General features: G+C 39.8%; 1 protein-coding gene across 7 annotated transcripts in view; it reads left to right on the top strand.

Moving 5' to 3' along the window:
- Positions 1–3,535: 3,535 nt before the first annotated feature.
- The window catches only part of CEP83 (centrosomal protein 83), a 140,822-nt gene continuing 123,995 nt past the window's right edge, over positions 3,536–20,362 (top strand). For 6 of the 7 annotated variants that reach the window (XR_011483205.1, XR_011483204.1, XR_011483203.1 and 3 more), the window contains exon 1: positions 3,537–3,987. The gene's annotated coding sequence lies outside the window, so the exon portion shown is untranslated. Of the gene's footprint in view, positions 3,988–20,362 lie in introns of all 7 variants that reach the window. The other variant, XM_070454331.1, reaches the window with a different exon arrangement.

Below are 20,362 nucleotides of genomic sequence, written 5' to 3'. Positions count from 1 at the left end.
GTGGATCACAATAAACTGTGGAAAATTCTGAAGGAGATGGGAATACCAGACCATCTGACCTGCCTCTTGAGAAACCTATATGTAGGTCAGGAAGCAACAGTTAGAACTGGACATGGAACAACTGGTTCCAAATAGGAAAAGGAGTACGTCAAGGCTGTATATTGTCACCCTGCTTATTTAACTTATATGCAGAGTACATCATGAGAAACACTGGACTGGATAAAGCACAAGCTGGAATCAAGACTGCTGGGAGAAATATAAATAACCTCAGATATGCAGATGACACCACCCTCATGGCAGAAAGCGAAGAGGAACTAAAAAGCCTCTTGATGAAAGTGAAAGAGGAGAGTGAAAAAGTTGGCTTAAAACTCAACATTCAGAAAACTAAGATCATGGCATCTGGTCCCATCACTTCATGGGAAATAGACGGGGAGACAGTGGAAACAGTGTCAGACTTTATTTTTTTGGGCTCCAAAATCACTGCAGATGGTGATTGCAGCCATGAAATTAAAAGACGCTTACTCCTTGGAAGGAAAGTTATGACCAACCTAGATAGCATATTAAAAAGCAGAGACATTACTTTGCCAACAAAGGTCTGTCTAGTCAAGGCTATGGTTTTTCCAGTGGTCATGTATGGATGTGACAGTTGGACTGTGAAGAAGCTGAGTGCCGAAAAATTGATACTTTTGAACTGTGGTGTTGGACAAGACTCTTGAGAGTACCTTGGACTGCAAGGAGATCCAACCAGTCCATCCTAAAGGAGACCAGTCCTGGGTGTTCATTGGAAGGACTGATGCTGAAGCTGAAACTCCAGTACTTTGGCCACCTCATGCAAAGCGTTGACTCATTGGAAAAGACCCTGATGCTGGGAAGGATTGGGGGCCGGAGGAGAAGGGGACGACAGAGGATGAGATGGCTGGATGGCATCACCGACTCGATGGACATGTGTTTGAGTAGACTCCGGGAGTTTGTGATGGACAGGGAGGCCTGGCATGCTGCGATTCATGGAGTCGCTGCGATTCATGGAGTCACAAAGAGTCGGACATGACTGAGTGACTGAACTGAATGATGCTAAACTGTACTTTAGGGGTAAAAAGAAACGTGTGTCATATATATGGAATTTAGAAAGATGGTAACGATAACCCTATATGCAAAAAAAGAAAAAGAGACTCAGATGTATAGAACAGACTTGTGGACTCTATGGGAGAACCCGGGGGTGGGATGTTTCAAGAGAACAGCATTGAAACATGTATATCTAGGGTGAAACAGATCACCAGCCCAGGTTGGATGCATGAGACAACTGCTCAGGCCTGGTGCACTGGGAGGACCCAGAGGGATGGGGTGGAGAGGGAGGTGGGAGGGGGGACCGGGATGGGGAATACATGTAAATCCATGGCTAATTCAATGTATGACAAAAACCACTGCAATGCTGTAAAGTAATTAGCCTCCAACTAATAAAAATAAATGGGAAAAAAAAAATTTTTAAAAAGTTTAAATTAAAAAAAAAAAAAAAGAAACGTGTGTGCTATGGAGATTTTCATATAAATAAAGAAATTCACATCATCATTTTTAGCAGCTCAGGGGTTTCTGTATGTAGGTACCATCATATATTTAGTGTCCTAGCGATGGTACTTACACTGTTTCTAGGAGCATATATTGTAAAAAGGGAGTGAGGAACATCCTTGTAAATGTTTTATTTTCTTTAGTGTGTATGACTAGAAAATGAGATTGCTGGGGCAAAGGCTAATGCTTATGTTAAATTTTGATAAATATTGGTGTGCCAATTTCAATTTCATACCAATAATGCATGACAATAATTGGATCCCCATTCCATTGTGTACACTGACAAAAAGGATGTTTGCAACTTGAACATCTTTTCATTTGTTAATTAAATGTTTGTTTTTCTTGGTTTAAGAAAGTCCTATTGATATCCTTTGCCAATTTTATTGTGTTGTTTTAAAATTGATATTCTATGAGCTTTTTGTGTATTAGGAATCTTTTTCCTTCTTTTCTCACATGATACACATTGATTTTCCACTGGTTATTATTTGTGTGTAGATTACAATCTTTATTTGGTTAATTTTTATCATTTTTTTCTTTTATGGTTTCTGGTTCTTGCTTCATACTTAGAAAAGGCCTTTCTCAACTCAGGATTACTTAAGTTTCCTTAATTTTCTTGTAGTATTTTTACGGTTTCAATCTTTACATTTAAATTCTTGATTCATCTGGTATTTAACAAATATAATAGTTAAATAGCCTGTCCCCAATGTTTAATCATTCCTCAGATAATCTTTTTCCCACTGACCAATGATTTGTAACATACAGTTTATTGATACCACTGAGACTTCTGTAGTCAGACTGACTGACTTCATCAGTCACCAGTGAAGGCTCTGGGTAATGTTGTAAAATCAAGATAATAATAATTGCATCTATCTTACAGAGAGTGAAATAAGATAATCTGAAAAGGGACTCCAGTAGTTGACATGTAATTGCTCAGAGGATGTGAACTACTATTATTGATATGTACATAACAGTTCATTTATGGATTCTGTATTTTGTTCCCTGATATATCTCCCACAACTGTGTGATCCATCAACATCCATTACCCGTCCCTCAGTCCCATCTAATGACTCCTCTTTCCTCATTTTCACAAAAAAGGTCCTAATCTCAGTTGCTTTTCTAATCATAACCAGAGCTCGAAAATGTTAACCTTGGGGAGGGAAGTGGAGGGGATGAGCGGTGCTACACAGGGTCGTGACGGTTGAAACCCAAGCTCAGGGGCATCGGAAGGGGCAAGGCTGGCAGCATTTCTCCTACTTCTGTTCTGAAAGGCTGAAGTCCTACCTTATTTCAGCCCTTGGCCTATAACTGACATTCTCAAAACCTAGAATTTGTCTTCCAACTCTAGTTTACCACCTAGAGACAAACCGTTCACAATGGTACCCCAGTGGGCCCTGAACTTGAGGTGGTGACACGTTTAGACATCTAGAGCAGGCGGCGAGGGGGATTGGCGCCAGGGCCCGGGTTCTGACCTGGCCATTTCCTCCGGGCAGGCTGCGCCGGATCCCCACTCGTGGGCGGAGGCCCCACTGCCGACGTAAGGCAGCGACTTCGAGACTCTAAATCTGCACGGTCGGGCACGAAGGCAGGCGGCGGTGGCGCCAGGACCACCACCCGAGCCCTCAGACAGGAAAAAAATTGTGTGAAGAGCCGGGCCGAGCGCACAAGCGGGAAGCTGGAAGAAAGCCCCGGAGGAGCCGCGTGGGGAGGAGGCGAGGGAGCGCGGCTTCCCGCTCAACTGCGCGCTTCACTCTGGCTCCCTGAAGCAAGTGCCGGTCCCGGACTGTGCGTCCCTTTTGCCTCTGGGGATCTTGGCGACTCACAGAGGCCTCTCGGGGCGCCGCCCGGGCCTGGCGTTCCCGCGGTTGTCGGCCTCAGCTCCCGCCTCGGGGAGCTCGTCTCCTCCCTCTAACGGCCTCCGGCCGCGGCCAGCGTCGGCGGCGAGGGTGACGTCAGCGTGGGGGCGGGACTTCCTGCTTCGCGCGCCCTTGGGTCTCGGTACCGAGTCCGCTCCGTGGGGTTTGAGGAGCGGCGGGCCCGGGGTGCCTTCCCGGCCGGACTTCGGCGCCGGCCCCTCACCCCGGAGAAGGCCGGTCCTCTGAGGAGGAGCGGGGCTTTTTTTCCATCGCCGCCGCCACTCTCTGTGCCTTTGGAGCTCTCCCGGGATTCCCCACATTTCCCTAGGGTCTGGAGCCCAAGGGGCGCGCTCGGCTGACCCCCTCCTGCTCTTCAGCCTGTGCCACGAGCGGCAGCCGAGACCTCGTCAGACGTGACGGGCTGGGCCCGGCAACCCGCGTGCGGGACCGCCTCCCGTAAGCCCCAAATGCCCGGGCGGGAAGAGAGCCGTGAGGGTGTCCGCCTAGCGAGTGCGGCCGGAACACCGGTCACTTTTCTGTGCGCACGTTGCAAGGACCGTGTGTGAGTCTGGTAGGTAACGCGGTCTTGTCCGTAGGTTGGAATACTCATGGCTTTTTTCTTCTCAACTTGCCCTTGGGTTATTCTTTTGTAATTTTTCTCGTGGAGCAGTTGGAGAGGGTGTTGGAAAAGTAAGCTGGGAGAATGTTCTGTAGCCGATTGACTGCACGTGAAACTCTTTATGGGGCTTTTTGATGTACTCCAGCGTGGTGCTTGTGTAGCCCGTTTAAAAACTGACTAAACGTGTGATACATTTAGTTTCGCTTGCGAAAAAAATTTACGCTGCCGTTTTCGTTGACTCTGAAGACAATTCTAACAGTGATGTTGGCTGTCATTGCAGAGATAACGTTAGAATATCTGAGTGCATGCTGGGCTTTAATGGACATTTTTGATATGCCCTTAATATCCAAATTTTGACCAAAATAAACGGGCACTTGGCTTTTAAAATGCCCCTTCTAAGTATTTTAAAAGTCTTTGGTCACAAAAGTTGTAATGATGAAACTGTCTCAGTAAAATCTTGACGATGTCTAGGATAACCAGAAACTTGTTCATAGTTTCTCACATATAGTATATAGTTCGTACTGTGTTCGGACTATGAGCATAAAATACTTGAGTAGATCTAAAACTGAGTAGGTTGTTAAAGCATTGCTTCTGTTACCAAGCAACATCTCTTGTAAACAAGTCTAATACTCAACTAGAATATAATTAAATGTATGTATCCTACAATTATCTGGATTCAGAATTTTCTAAATTAAGGGGTTCAGTCTTAGGTGGTTGCAGTTCATACTCACCTTTTCTATTGAGCCGTGATTTCAAACTCGTTTTGTTTAGAATTGTTTAGAATTTGTTTAGATTGCTTTAAATTTCAGAGTTGTGTAGAACTTTCCAGAGAGTTAAAAATGAGTTTGAGTTACACCCTTTGGTTTTTTGGGACATAGTAAGTCAGATATTCCCCTTTGAGTATTTTCTAAACAGGTGAAGTGTGGTTATATTTAGAAATTTAATCAAGTAGTAGAGTAATACCAATTTAGGGTAACAGCATTGGGATATTGAAACACTAACTGCCCACAGGTGGTTTTTAAACCTTGGTTTAGCCAATAATCTCATTCTTCTCCACTCATTGAACCCTTAAAGATATAATTTGTTTGGCAGGTAAGGTGTACCTGGGAGATACTGTGGATTTGGTTCCAGACCACTGCAGTAAAGCGAGTCACATAAATTTTTTGTTTTTATTTTTCAGTGCATATTAAAGTTGTGTTTACACCATACTGTAGTCTATTAAGGGTGCAGTGTGCATTATGTCTAAAAGTATACATATCTTAATTTAAAAAATGCTTAATTGCCAAAAAGTGTTGACCATTGTCTGACAGTGCAGAGTTGCCACAAGCCTATAATATGTAAAAAAAAAAAAAATTGCACTGTTTGTGAAGTGCAATACCATGAAGTGCAATAAAATGAATTATGCTGGTAGGTAGTTTTTAGACCACTTTTGGGGTGATATTGAATGCAGTAACCCATCAAGTATGGAAGAAAGGTGAGGACATCTGAGACACTGTGAAAGTGAATGACTTCTTTGAAGTCGGACTATTAGTGATGGGAATTGGAACTTAAAGTTTTGTTATTTACATCATGCCCTGACTATTTAAAAAATCTGTAGACTTTGTTTTAGTCCTTTCCCTTTTTCCTTTCCTGTATACTGATGTTGAACTAACAAAATTGTCAAGAATTGGGCAAGACAAGCAAAGGAGAAAAATCCAGAATGACTCATAACATGTTGTGTGATAAAATCCTTAGTAATCAGAAGTCAGCATTTTGTCATGGGAAGTTATAATTTAAGAAGCCTAGAAGAATGAAATCTTAACAGATTAGTGAATGGCCAGAGTTCTTTGTGTGGTGTTTTCTAGGTGCTGTCTGCCTAAAGTAAATGAGTTTTATTTTAACTTTGTCATACATAATGTATTAGGCTCAGCAAGTAATTTTCTTAAGTTGTCTAATCTATGTAAGAATTTTTAGAAGTACTCTTTCCTATTGACTGAAGTTCACGTTCGTTATCTGAACTCTTCAGAATTTCATCACACACTGCCTTTTCAAGCTTATGTTCTTTATAGAAAAGCTATCCTCTGACCAGACCATCCTCTAAACCTACTGTATGCTTTCTCCTTTCCTTACCAGTCTTCATGTCTTTCTCCCTACCTGATCTGATTTCTTTCCTTTCCTAAAATCTAAATAGTACGCTCTCTATAAAGTTCAACTCTGTAGGGAGGAAAAATTCTCTACCCTGTTAGGGTCTCTGGCCGGGCCTAGTAATTAAATTGATATAGATTAACAGTAGAGCAGCATACAAGTTAAACAAAAATTTTTTTTCATGTACACGGAGAATGAAGACTGGAAAAAGTGACCAGAGCAGGAAGCTTTTACAAATCTTCCTTTTCTGGGTACCTGATGTCCTCTGCTAGCGATCAGAAGTTGTTTTGTGCAGTTTGCTCAGTGTTCAGATGTTCTTTCTATGAATTTGTAGGGGAGAAAGTGGTCTCCCCGTCCTATTCCTCCACCATCTTAGCTCCTCCTACAAATCTTCCTTGACTTACAGTGGTGTTACCTCCCCTATCATAAGCTGATGGGTTTGATATACCTAACCTACCCAATTACATCATACCTTATTCTACCCTACCTTAAACATGCTCAGAGCACTTATATCAGCCCACAAGGTTGGGCAAAATCATCTAACATGCAGCCTGTTTTATAATAAAGTGTTGATTATGTCATGTAACTTATTGAATACAGTACTGAAAGTTAAAGATAGAATGGTTGTATGGGTCCAGAATGGTTGGAAGTGTATCAGTTGTTTACCTTCTTGATTGCTGGGAGCTACAGATGCCCAGAATCATGAGAGAGAGGGCTGTACTGCATGTCACAGGCTGGCAAAAGATCAAAGTTAAAAATTCAAAGTGCGGTTTCTACTGAATGTGAATTGTGTGTGAAAGTGAAAGGTGAAAGTGTTAGTGGTTCAGTTGTGTCCAACTGTGACCCCATGGACTGTAACCCTCCAGGCTCCTCTGTCCATGGAATTCTCCAGGCAACAGTACTGGAGTGGGTGGCCATTTATTTCTCCAGGGGATCTTCCCAACCCAGGGGTTGAACTCAGGTCTGCATTGCAGGTGGACTGTTTACCGCCTGAACCAGTGAATTGCTTTTGCACTGTTGTGAAGTCAAAAAGGTCCTAAGTTAGAGATGGTCTGTATCTTTTAGACAAACTAATTTGTGAAAAATTAACAAAGCAAAGAATTTTGGGCTAAGAGGAGCAAATTGGAAAAATGACCAGGAAGATAACGGTTAGTTTAATAAGTTGGTACAAATTTCTTGGCTTTGATTCATTCACTGTCTCTGGTGATAAGAATGTCTTCCTTCCTCCTGGTATAGGGAGGGCACCTTTCACATGGGAGTTTTATCTCCTGCCTTCTGGAAGAAAAAGGACGGTCTGAGTGCTCCTCTTGCACCTGCTATTTCTCAGGTGCCTTTAACTCCGTCAGTATACCAAAGGGGCAGATTTTGTGGTAACATATACTGCCCTCCACCTCTGAAGTCCTGCAGAATGTGTTTATCAGTCCTGCTCACTTGAAACTTTATATTGTATTGTTACAACATTTCTATGTATCTCTTACCTTCCTAACTATAGATGATAAGCTTTTTAGAGGCAGAACATCAGATTTCAGTAAACTGTATCCTTAGTCTTTTCCAAATAAGAGTTGCTGAATAAATTAGAGATGAGGAATGTTTATTTGTACTCCTTCTGTAGTGTTGTGCAAGTAAACGAAAATCTTTTGAGAGTAACTGAGGGAGAAAGGGCAACTATCAGCCATAAGAAAGGGGATTAAAAAGAGGGGATTCAACTGGAATTGGAAGTAAAGTTTCTGTTCCTAGAAAGTATGAATAGTTGAGTTTTTCCCATGACAGTATTAGCTGTAAGGACTCCCTCAGGAATGCTGGCGCTATTTCCCTAGCGGTCTTGGGAGTTTGGTCAGTTTCCTAGTTCTTCTTTAGTAAAATCTGGGTTTAAAAAAAATAATTCCCCCACTCCCTTTCTTTCCTTTCCTCCTTCCTGCCTTCTTCCATTCTTCTCTTTCTGTTTCCTCATTTTGCCCCTTTCCACTTTACTTTTTACCTAGGAAAGACTTAATTTATGAAATTATGTTAGTATTTTCATTTGGCTCTCATAAATTAACAGTTTTCTTAAGTTTTATATTTTTCTATCATGACTGCCTCTCTGGGTCCTGGAAAGATCACAGACTCTGTAGTCTAGCACTATTTTTTTTTTTTTTTTTAAGTTTAATGGAGCTATAATCCAGAAAAAAATTAAAGCCATGAAGTGTCCAGTTATTTGTTTTCTGTATATTGTAACTTCAAATCACTTTTAGGTTAAAATTCATGGAGTTAGGAGGAACCTAAACCTAGTTATTCTCTTTTGGAAAGCATTTATCACTCTTAAGATAGGTCTTCAAATAAATTCTAGGTATTTTAATAGTTTTGCTGTAAATCTTATATCTGATGCTTATGACAGAGAGTCATTTTAGGTAAAGGTATTAAAAAGTTGAGTCTCAGAGTCCCTTTCTAAATCTTGGTTTGATTCAGTTGCTTCTTAGTGAGCTGGCTGTCTTAGCTTTTGAGTTGTTGCCCAGTAACACAGTTGCGGTCGAGCATAGCAACCACTGGCAATGTTAGCTTTGGGCTACAGGGATTTTCCCAATGAAGTTGCAGTGCCTGTCTCTAGTGTTCACGTTCAGTCTGTTTTTCTCAACTGAATCACATTAAGGGAGGCAAACTGAGATTACATATGATATAATTAAACGTTGTTTGTTTTTTTTTTTTTTTTTAGTGCTGGCAAATCATAGCTTTTATGTTTTCCACATAGAGATGCAAAATAAATATATATTGAATTGCATGTGAAGAACATGTGAAAAGACTGGTTCAATTAAAGATTAGTCTATTCTAGACAGAAAAAACTGGTAAATAATAATTAATATCAGAGTTCTTTACAACTGATATAGCCAGCCAGAGCTGGAATGGATGAAGTTGAAATGGTTCTTCTTTAGATAACATTTTAATATTACTTCTAGAGGTTCATTGAGAAGGATAGGTCAATAAGCATGAATTGATAGGCACCCTGATTTTTGTGGGAAGAGAATTATGACTCAGGCGACCACAGCTTGACTAAGTCACTTAACCTTTCTTGGCCTATTTTCTCATTTGAAAAAATAAATTCCCAAAGATTTCTTTAAGAAATTTTATCCTTGCAATTTAAAGCAAATCTTATTTCTTCTGTTCATTGGTTTAGTCAATACTTGAGTACTCATTATGTGTCTTTCACTGTGCCAGATACCAGAGTACCAGATTCTGAATAAGACATAGTCTCAAGCAGCTTTGATGGGAGAAATGGATAATTATTTGCAATATAAATACAGTAAATAAATAAGGGTGTGTTCAAATGGCAACCCACGCCAGTATCTTTGCCTGGAAAATTCCATGGATGAAGGAGCCTGTATAGTCCATGGGGTCACAAAGAGTTGGACATGACTGAGCAACTTCTCTCACTGGGGCCAAGTAGGGAGGACAACTGACCTAGAACTGCAGACATGATACAGTAGGATTGAGGAATGCCTTATTTGAATTATGTAAGAGTAATCTGAGAGTGTACAAAGAAATATTCAGTGTGGCCTGGAGGGAGTTAATCAGACAAGGAAAACAGGGGTTTCTCTGAATTGGAGAGATAGGGTCAGAAGTTGTCAGCCATGGTAGTAGTTAAGATCCTGGGTGTAGACAGGGGCTGGTGAACATCAGCATGTAATGAGAAGGTGGAGTGAGAGAATAGGGAGCTAAACCAAAGAAGGGTTTTTGGAACCCAAGGAGGGAATGCATATCACATTTCCTTTATTGTTTAAATGGAAGTTGCTAGTCAAGAAACAGTGTAGCTCTGTAAATGTAAACTCATCAGTGCAAAGATGATCTCTGCAAAGATCTGAAGTTGCAAATGGGGATAAGTCTTTGGTTAGCATCATATCAGAGAGGAAGAAGTATATGCTTTGGGGCCAAAATCCTGAGATTGAAAATTAAAATCTTGGCTCTACCACTTATACTACCTGCTTGGCTTTTTGGAAAAGTTATTTTAGGGTCCTCAAAAGGTCCAAGGAGAAGGCAATGGCAACCCACTCCAGTGTTCATGCCTGGAAAATCCCATGGACAGAAGAGCCTGGTGGGCTGCAGTCCATGGGGTCGAGAAGAGTCGGACACGACTGAGTGACTTCACTTTCACTTTTCACTTTCCTGCATTGGAGAAGGAAATGGCAACCCACTCCAGTGTTCTTGCTTGGAGAATCCCAGGGACGGGGAGCCTGGTGGGCTGCCGTCTATGGGATCGCACAGCGTCGGACACGACTGAAGTGACTAGCAGCAGCAGCAAAAGGTCCAAAAAGAAGTTATTTTAAGACATTCATTGAGGAATGTCTTCATGTGTGAAATGATAACTTTTTTTTTTATCTGCAAAAGTCACATGGATGAAAAGATACATGTTATAATGCCTGACTCAGTTACAGTGGGCACTTGTTAAATGTTAACTTTTATTCATTCCACTGTTACAGACTCTTCTAAATACTTTTCTTTTCTGCCTGTTCTCCCCACTCCTCCACCCTCATCATCATCTCTTATCCTTCAAGATCCACCAGAAGTCCTGCCTTTTCCTTGATACATTTCTTTACAGATGGTAATTCCAAATTTTCTATAATGAAATGAACATATTCTTATATCCCTTAGAACTTTCTTATCCTTTTATTATTAACTTTAGGAGATTTTATTAACTCACGTATAAGAAGTTTGCAGACAGGTGATTCTAGGATTGTCAAATCAGTGGCTCAGTGACATCATTAAGAACCTGGATTCTTTCTTTTTTGCTTGGCTAATTGAACTTAGGCTTGATTACAGAAGTCCAGTCATCACATTTTCTAAAGTTCAAAAGACATAACTTCTCTACCCAATTGTAAGCATACAATTCAATGTTTTTTAGTACATTTGTAGAGTTGTACAACCATCATCACGTTTTTATTAAATTCCCCCTACCCATTTCTCTCAGGCTTGTTTGCAGTCAATCCACCGCCTAACCTACTCCCACAAACCAGTTACCTGCTTTCTCTATACATTGGTCTTTTCTGCACATTTCATGTAAATGGAATAAAAAATACATACATAAATGTCTTTTGTATCTGACTTCTTTCACTTAATATTTTTGAAGTTCATCTGTGTAGCATGTATCAGTATTTTGTTCTTTTTTATTGCTTTCATATAAATGTTCACATTCATTCATCAGTTGATGGATGTTTTGGATTGTTTTCATTTTTCAACTATTGGGAATAATGCTTTCATGAAGGTTTGCCTAAATGTTTGGGTGAACACGTTTTCATTTCTCTTGGGTAGAGTCCTTGAAGTGGAATTGCTGAGACATATGGTACGCCTATAGGGTATATTTGGTCTTTGTCCCTAATTGCTGACACAGAGCTCCTAAAACCTTTGGAATTTCCTGAGTGATATTCTTTTGTTACTCTTTAAAAAAAAATATATATATATATATTTTATTGAAGTATAGTTGACTTACAATGTTTCAGGTGAACAGCCAGGTGATTCAGTTACACACACACATATTATTTTTGAAATTATTTTCCTTTATAGGTTATTATAAGATATTGACTATAGTCCCCTGTGCTGTACAGTAAACCTTTGTTGCTTTGTTGTTCAGTCACTAAGTCATGTCCAACTCTTTCCAATTCCATGAATTGCAGCATGCTAGGCTTTCTTGTCCTTCACTGTCTCCCTGCATTTGCTCAAACTCATGTCCATTGAGTCAGTTATGCCATCCAACCATCTCATCCTCTGTTACTCCTTTCTCTTCTTGCCCTCAATCTTTGCCAGCATCAGGATCTTTTCCAGGGAATTGGCTCTTTGCATTAGGTAGCTAAAGTATTGGAGCTTCAACTTCGGCATCAGTCCTTCCAATGAATATTCAGGATTGATTTTCCTTTAGGATAGACTGGTTTGATCTCCTTGCAGTCCAAGGAACTCTGAAGAGTCTTCTCTAACACCACAGTTTGAAAGCATTAGTTCTTTGGCGTTCAGCCTTTTTTATGGTCCACTTCTCACATCCATACATGACTGCTGGAAAAACCGTAGCTTTGACTATATGGACCTTTGTCAGCAAAGTGATGTCTCTGTTTTTTAATACACTGTCTAGGTTTGTCATAGCTTTTCTTCCAGGGAACAAGCATCTTTTGATTTCTTGGCTGCATTCACCATCCACGTTGATTTTGGATCCCAAGAAAATAAACTCTGTCACTGTTTCCACCTTTCCCCCATCTGTTTGCCACAAAGTGATGGGACCATGATCTTAGTTTTTTGAATGTGGTGTTTTAAGTCATCTTTTTCACTCCTTTTACCTTCATCAAGAGGCTCTTCAGTTCTTCATTTTATGCCATAAGGGTGCTATCATCTTTGTATCTGAGGTTGTTGGTATTTCTCTTGGTAGTCTTGATTTCAGCTTAAGCTTCATCCAGTCTGGCATTTTGCATGATGTATTCTGCATAAAAGCTAAATAAGCATGGTGACAGTATACAACCTTGACATACTCCTTTCCCAGTTTTGAACCAGTCCATTGTTCCATGTCTGGTACTATCAGTTGCTTCTTGATGTACATGCAGGTTTCTCAGGATGCAGGTAAGGTAGTCTGGTAATTCCATCTCTTTAAGGATTTTCCATGGTTTGTTGTCATCCACAAAGTTTGTTGCTTGTTGCATATCAATTTTTTAAAAATTAGAAATCTAGCATTCTATTATTCATACTGAATCAAACAAATGGAATCAAAATGTCATAAACTTTTTAGTTAGGCAAAAATTCATAAGTTTTCTAAAATATATGTTATACTTATTATTTATATTTATGTATACAAAAGCTTTTCTATTATACTTAATAAAGGCTTGAGAAAGAACATTAAAAAAAAGATGGAGAAATTGGAAAACAAACTAAATGAAATGGAAGCACTGAATATGAAATAGAAAAAGTGAAACAAACTAGATAAAAGTAAAAGATCATCATATAGTCAAGTTGTTTTTAAACATGGTTGCTCATTAGACACATATCTATCTGAAGCTTTGGTGAAAAAGCAATTCCTCAGCATTTGTATTTTTCAAAAAATTCCAAAATAATTCTCATAGGCATCTGGATTTTAGAAAGTGATTACAGGTTTTTCTATTAAATGATAATTTTGGTGATATAGAGTTCTATTATTTTTCTATTGACCAATCATGATACAGTGGTATTGTTAGTATTAGTTAACACAGTCATAATAGTGAAAGATGTTTATCAACTTTCATAATCAAGAGCCTGACAAAAAATAAAAGGTAATTAAAATTGCAAGCCATAATGGGAGCATGATTAACCTAACAGTATAAAATAATTACATAGAATTTGGGGTGTCAAGCAGACTGATGTGGTAAGTAAAAGTGCATACATGCACATGTTTTCATCTGCCCAGCCAGTCTGTGTCTTTTGGTTGGTGCATTTAATCCATTTACATTTAAGGTGCTGAGAAGGCAATGGAAACCCACTCCAGTACTCTTGCTTGGAAAATCCCATGGACGGAGGAGCCTGGTGGGCTGTAGTCCATGGGGTCATGAAGAGTTGGACACGACTGAGTGACTTCACTTTCACTTTTCCCTTTCCTGCATTGGAGAAGGAAATGGCAACCCACTCCAGTGTTCTTGCCTGGAGAATCACAGGGACGGGGGAGCCTGATGGGCTGCTGTCTATGGGGTTGCACAGCGTCGGACACGACTGAAGTGACTTAGCAGCAGCATTTAAAGTGATTATCAGTATGTATGATCCTATTACCATTTGCTTAATTGTCTTAAGTTTACTTTCTGTAGGTCTTTTCCTTGTCTTCTGTTTTCTGCTTAGAAATGTTCCTTTTGCATTTGTTGTAAAGCTGGTTTGGTAGCACTGAATTCTCTAAGCTTCTGCTTGTCTGGAAAGCTTTTGATTTCTTCATCAAATGTGAATGAGAGTCTTTCTGGGTAAAGTGTTTGTGGTTGTAGGTTCTTTCCTTTCATCACTTTAAATATATCATGCCATTCCCTTCTGGCTTGTAGAGTTTCTGTTGAGAAATCAGCTGATAGCCTGATGGGAGTTTCCATTTGTTGTTTTTCCATTGTTGCTTGTAATATTTTATCTTTGTCTTTAATTTTTGTCAGTTTGATTATTATCTGTCTTGGTGTGTTCTTCCTTGCATTTATCCTGCCTGGGACTCTTCTGTGCTTCCTGGACTTAGTTGACTATTTCTTTTTCCATGTTAGGGAATTTTTCAGCTATTCTCTCTTCAAATATTTTCTTAGGTTCTTTCTGTCTCTGTTCTCCTTCTGGGACCCCTGTGGTGCATTTAATGTTGTCCCAGAGGTCTCTTAGACTGTCTTAATTTCTTTTCATTCTTTTTTCTATATTCTGTTCTGCAGAAGTGATTTCTACCATTTTGTCCTACAGGTCATTTACCTGTTCTGCTATTGATTCCTTCTAGAGTATTACTCATCTCTGTTTGTTTGTTCTTTAGTTCTTGCAGGTCTTTGGTAAACAATTCTAGCATCTTCTCCATTGTTTTCTCAAGATACTGGGTCATTGTCTCTATCATTATTCTGAATTTTTTTCTGGAAGTTTGCCTGTCTCCACTTGATTTAGTTGTTTTTCTGGGATTTTATCTTGTCCCTTCATCTGGGACATAACTTTCTGCTTTTTATCCTGATTAACTTTATGTAATGTGGTTTTGTTTTAGCCTTTGTGGGATTGTAGTTCTTCCTTCTTTTGTCTGCCCTCTGATTGAGGAGGCTAAGAGGCTTGTGTAAGCTTCCTCATGGGAGGGACTGGTGGTTGAAAAACTGGGTCTTGCTCTAGTGGGCAGGGCCTTGCTCAGTAATCTATAATCCAAATTATCTGCTGATGGTTGGAGTTGTGCTCCCTCCTTGGTAGTTGTTGGGCTTGAGGTGACCCAACCCTGGGATCTGTGGGCTCTATAGTAGGGTTAATGGCGACATCCAAAAGGGTTTATGCCAAGGGGGACCTTCCCAGACTGCTGCTACCAGTGCCATGTCCCTGTGGTGAGCCCCTGCCGACCCATGCCTCCACAGGAGACCCTCCAACACTAGCAGGTAGGTTTGGTTTAGTCCCCTGTGGGGTCATTCCTCTGGGTCTTGGTGTGCACAAGATTTTGTTTGTGCCCTCCAAGACTGGAGTCTCTGTTTCCCTCAGTCCTGTGGAACTCCTATAATCAAATCCCACTGGCTTTCAAGGTCAGATTTCCTGGGGATTCCCAGTCCTTTTATAAGATTCCCCAGGCTGGGAAGGCTGACATGGAGTTCAGAATCTTCACAACAGTGGGAGAATTTCTGTGGTATTTTTGTTCTCCAGTTTTGTGGGTCACCTTTCTGGCGGGTATGGGATTTGATTTTATGATGATTGTGCCTCTCCTCCCGTCTCTCTTTGGCTTCTTTTTTGTCTTTGGATATGGGGTATCTTTTTTGGTGGGTTTGAGCGATGGTTGTTCTGTCGATGGTTGTTCAACAGCTAGTTGTGATTTTGGTGCTCTTGCAAGAGGAGATGCACACGTGTCCTTCTATTGTGCCATCTTGAACTGGAGACCCATTTTTTTGTTATTCTTAATGAGCCCCTTTTGATCACACCTAAGTTTATGCTAATGTGGTGGTTTAGAAGGGATCCTTAGATCCTCAGAAGGGACAGGTCACCAGAAAGACCATGTGATGAGACCGTTGAAATTTTCAGCCTTACCCACTAACTTCTGGGAAGAAGGAAGGGAGACTGGACTTCTATAAAAACTTTTAAACAATGCAATTTTGAGAGCATCTCAATTGATGAATACAGATGCTGAAAGAGTGGCTTTCCCCGAGGGGAGAAGCTCTGTGCCTCTTTCCCCATACTTAGGAGCAGCCTGTGCAAAGGTTGCATGGTACAGAGTTGTATCCTTTATAATAAAGCAGGAGTAGTAAATTGTTTTCTTGAGTTTTGTGAGCCATTTTAGCAAATTATCAAACCTAAGGAGAGTCATGGAGAGGGCAATGGCACCCCACTGCAGTACTTTTGCTTGGAAAATCCCATGGAGGGAGGAGCCTGGTGGACTGCAGTCCATGGGGCCGCTAAGAGTCGGACACGACTGAGCGACTTCACTTTCACTTTTCACTTTCATGCATTGGAGAAGGAAATGGCAACCCACTCCAGTGTTCTTGCCTGGAGAATCCCAGGGACGGGGGAGCCTGGTGGGCTGCGGTCTCTGGGGTCGCACAGCGTCAGACACGACTGAAGCGACTTAGCAGCAGCAGCAGCAAGGAGAGTCATGGAACCCCCGACTTTCAGGTGGTTGGTCAGAAGTATAGGTGGCAACCTGGGAATTATACTGGTGTCCAAAGTGGGAGCACCGCCTGGACTGAGCCCTTAGACTGTGGAGTCTGCACTGCTTCTGGGTAGTTACTGTCAGGATTGAATTCAATTTTAGAACTTTGAAGTTGGTGAATTGGTTGAATTGGTTGATGTGAAGAAAACTCTACAGAAGTGTTCTAACAACAGTTCAGAATATTTTTTTTTAAATTTTTGTGTAAAATTTATTATTTTTGGTTGCTCTGGGTATTCATTGCTGGGTGAAGGCTTTCTCTAGTTGCAGTGAGTGGGGGCTACTCTCTAATTGTGGTATGCTGGCTTCTCATTGTGGTGGTTTCTCTTGTCAGGGAGCAATGGCTTAGCTGACCCTGGGCATGCTCCTGGGAATCTTCCAGGAGCAGGAATCAAACCCGTGTCTCCTGCGTTGGTAGACAGATTCTTAACCACTGGATCACCAGGGAAGTCCCTAGAATTTATTTTTAATCTTTTCGGAAACTGCCAAATTTTGTTTTCGAAAGTGGCCAGTTACATTTCCATAACAAATGTACGAGGGTTCCAGTTTCTCCGCATTCTCCTCAGCTCTTGGTATCATCTGTCTTTTTTATTACAGCCCTTCCACTGAGTAGCTGCTGCTGCCAGTCAGTAGAGACTCCCGGTTTTAACTCTCATTTCCCGAATGCAGATGGTGTTGAGTTTTTCATATGCGTGTGTGCTAGTCACTCAGCTGTGTCTGACTCTTTCTGACCCTTTGGATTGTAGCCTGCCAGCCTCCTCTGTCCGTGGGATATTTCAGGCAAGAATACTGGAGTGGGTTGCTGTTTTCTTCTCCAGGGGATCTTCCTGACCTAGGGATCGAACCTGCATTTCCTGTGTCTCCTGCATTGCAGGCAGTTTCTTTACCTGCTGAGCCATTGGGAAAGCCCTTTAAATATGCTTATTACCCGTTTATAAGCCTTTGGTGGAACATCTGTTTGAATCTTCTGCTTATTTTTTAGCCTTTTTTTTTTTTTTTTTACTTATTGAGGTGTAAAAGTTTCTATATTCTGGATAAAGGTCTTTTGTTACAGATTTACAGAGACTTTCTGTCAGTTTGTGGCTTTTTCTTACTGGTGTCTTTGAAGTGCAGAGTTCTTAATGAAGTATATCATTTGTTGCTTTTATGGCTTTTATCAATATATCAATATTTTGATATTTGAGATGGTTGGATGGCATCATCAACTTAGTGAACATGAATTTGCAAACTCCAGTAGATAGTGAAGGACAGGGAAGTCTGATGTGCTGTAGTCCATGAGGTCTCAAAGAGACAGACACAACTAAGCAACTGAACAACAACAATAATAAATATTTTTGACTTTGTGTTTCAAAACTTTTGGCATAATTCAGGGTCACAAAGATTTCTTCTGGGTTTTCTTTTAGCTCCTTCATTTAGATTTAGGATTCATAATGAATTAAATTTCTCTTTTATTTTTATGCCAAATGGGTGCCAGTTTGTCCTAGGACCATTTGTTAAAAAGGCTTTTCTTTCCCTCCTTGGATTGTATTGGCGCCTTTGTTAAAAAAAAAAAAAAATCAGTTGCCTGTAACTTGAATTTATTTCTAGAGTGTTAATTATGTTTGTCTATATCCCTGTACTTCAGTACCATGCTGTTTAGATAACCTATAGTGTTATATAGTAAGTTTCAAAATGGGTAGTGTTAAATCCCCTAACTTTTTCAGAAGTGATTCTAGATCCTTTCTGTTTACATAGAAAATTTAGGATCAGTTTGTCAGTTTCTACAAAATTTTCTGGGACTTGATAGAATTTTCATTGAATCTATAGATCAACATGGGAAGAATTGCTAACTTTAAATTGGGGCTTCCAATTCATAAACATGTTTGTCCATTTAAGTCTTTACTTTTAACACTTTTAAAATTTTCAATATATAAGTCTTGTATTTCTATTAAATTTATTCCTAAGAATTTGATCATTTTTTATTCTAATGAGAATGTAGTTTCCATAGTTTGATTTTTAGATTGTACATTGCTGGCATATAAAAATGCAATCAACTTTTATATATTGTTTTTACATAGGTAATCATGCCTGTGAATAAAACATTTCTACTTCTTCATTTCCAGTCTGAATGTTGATGCATTCTTTTATTTATTTTTGCCTTATTTTGTGGGTAAGACTCTTCATTGAGAGGATGAGTGTTCCTGGACTTGGGGGGAAAGCTCACAGATTTTTACAGTCAAGTGCGATGTTACCAGTTTCTGGAGCATGTTCCTATCCAGAGTTTTCTTATTCAGTGTTGTTCATGTTCTTATGAAGAATTCAGCAGCTTTTGTGAATAAACAGTTTGTTGAATGCCTTTGATTGAATTCCAGAGCACTGATATGGCTGTTTTTTGACTGTTTCTTGGAAAGGATTTGTTGACCTGTTCATTTTGTCAGGCTGGAAATAGGAGGTCTGTTTTTTTATTTATGTGTGGTATTCTTCTCTCAGGAGGATAAATCTTTTTATATTACTCATAATCCTCTGTACCATATTAGACATTATTGATCACTCCAAATGTACATTAATTAGAATTAAATTTCATGATTTCCCTCAAGCCTCAAACTATGAGGCACTTGGGTTTGGGGAATTCCAAGCTAGTTTCTTGTGTTTCTTATCCTTTTGACAAGTGAAAGAAACTGCATTTAGCAAGTGTTTATTAACTACCTTCGTGTTCTAGCTATTGTATAGGGTTTTGGGAGTATAAAGATGGCTAAGACATAATGATCCCAAGGAGGTCTTTGCCTAGTGAGGGAGATTGGTATACAAATAGCTGATTATATTGTGGTAAAGTAAATACATTGATAGCGATAAATGTGTGGCATTCTGGAAGAACTCTTAAGGATACTTAACTCAGAATGGATTGGGGTAAATGGAAAAGGAAGACATCTTAGCAAAACTATCAGAAGGAAGGAATGACTGAATTGAATATAAAAATGAGTGAAGGGTGAGATTAGGAGTTTGAGTCCTAGTTAGATCAGCATGGGGTGAGAAAAAGCATGGTATGTTCAATGAACTACAAGCAGTTTAACGTTGTTAGGACAAAAGTACATATGAGGGAGTTGTAAGAGATGAGGATGAAAGGGTAGAGAGGGCCCAGGTTGTGGAGGGTTTTGTATACTATATTAAGCTTGGGTTAACCTTTATTGACCAGTTCTGCAAAACTGAATGGAAAGTACTTCAGGATTCTGTCAAGGTGTGATTTGGATTTTGTTTAACTACATTTTCAATTACTCCCAAAGCCATAATAAAGACATATACAGTATATATATTTCAGCTGTGCTGTATAGCTGGATTTTAAAAGTCAAGAGACCAACAGCATATTAGCTGATAAAGAATAAAAGGTCTGATGTGTCTTTAATGTTATGACCTTAAATTTTTTATTATTAATATGTATGGATAAAATTACACAGTCTGTTCTAATATAGGATTCTATGGATTTAATTTGAAAAAGAAGTTTAACTGGTAATTATTAAACTGTTATTGTAGATAAAAGGCAGTTATATTGATAAGGGAATTATAAGTTGAGTCTTAGATTTGGTTAACTTTATGGATCTTTTCAGAGCCACGTTTTTTAAATTATATTTTTGAGTTTATTGCATAAACTTGCATAGAAGGGAATGGAATTTGAGATCTTCTGGGTATTTTTCCGAAAGTGGGAGCTAGAACTTCAAGTCTTACACTCTTTAATATTTGGTCACTATTTTCTGGTTTGAAAGAAGAGACCCCCCTGCCCCCACTCTAGTCTTCAAGTAGACTTGGAGGTCCCTCTCCTTGTTCCTCAAAAACATTTCCCTCTGATTATAAACATAATAACCTGTATTTGTTGTAAAATAAGAAAAGTGCAGGAAGTCAAATCCCTTATATTATTATATAGTGGAGGTAACA

The sequence above is a fragment of the Odocoileus virginianus genome, chromosome 24 (genome assembly GCF_023699985.2).
Source record: "Odocoileus virginianus isolate 20LAN1187 ecotype Illinois chromosome 24, Ovbor_1.2, whole genome shotgun sequence".
Taxonomy (NCBI): Eukaryota; Metazoa; Chordata; class Mammalia; order Artiodactyla; family Cervidae; genus Odocoileus; species Odocoileus virginianus.
The sequence above is the reverse complement of the archived record's forward strand: the minus strand, read 5'-3'. Positions and strand labels throughout refer to the sequence as shown.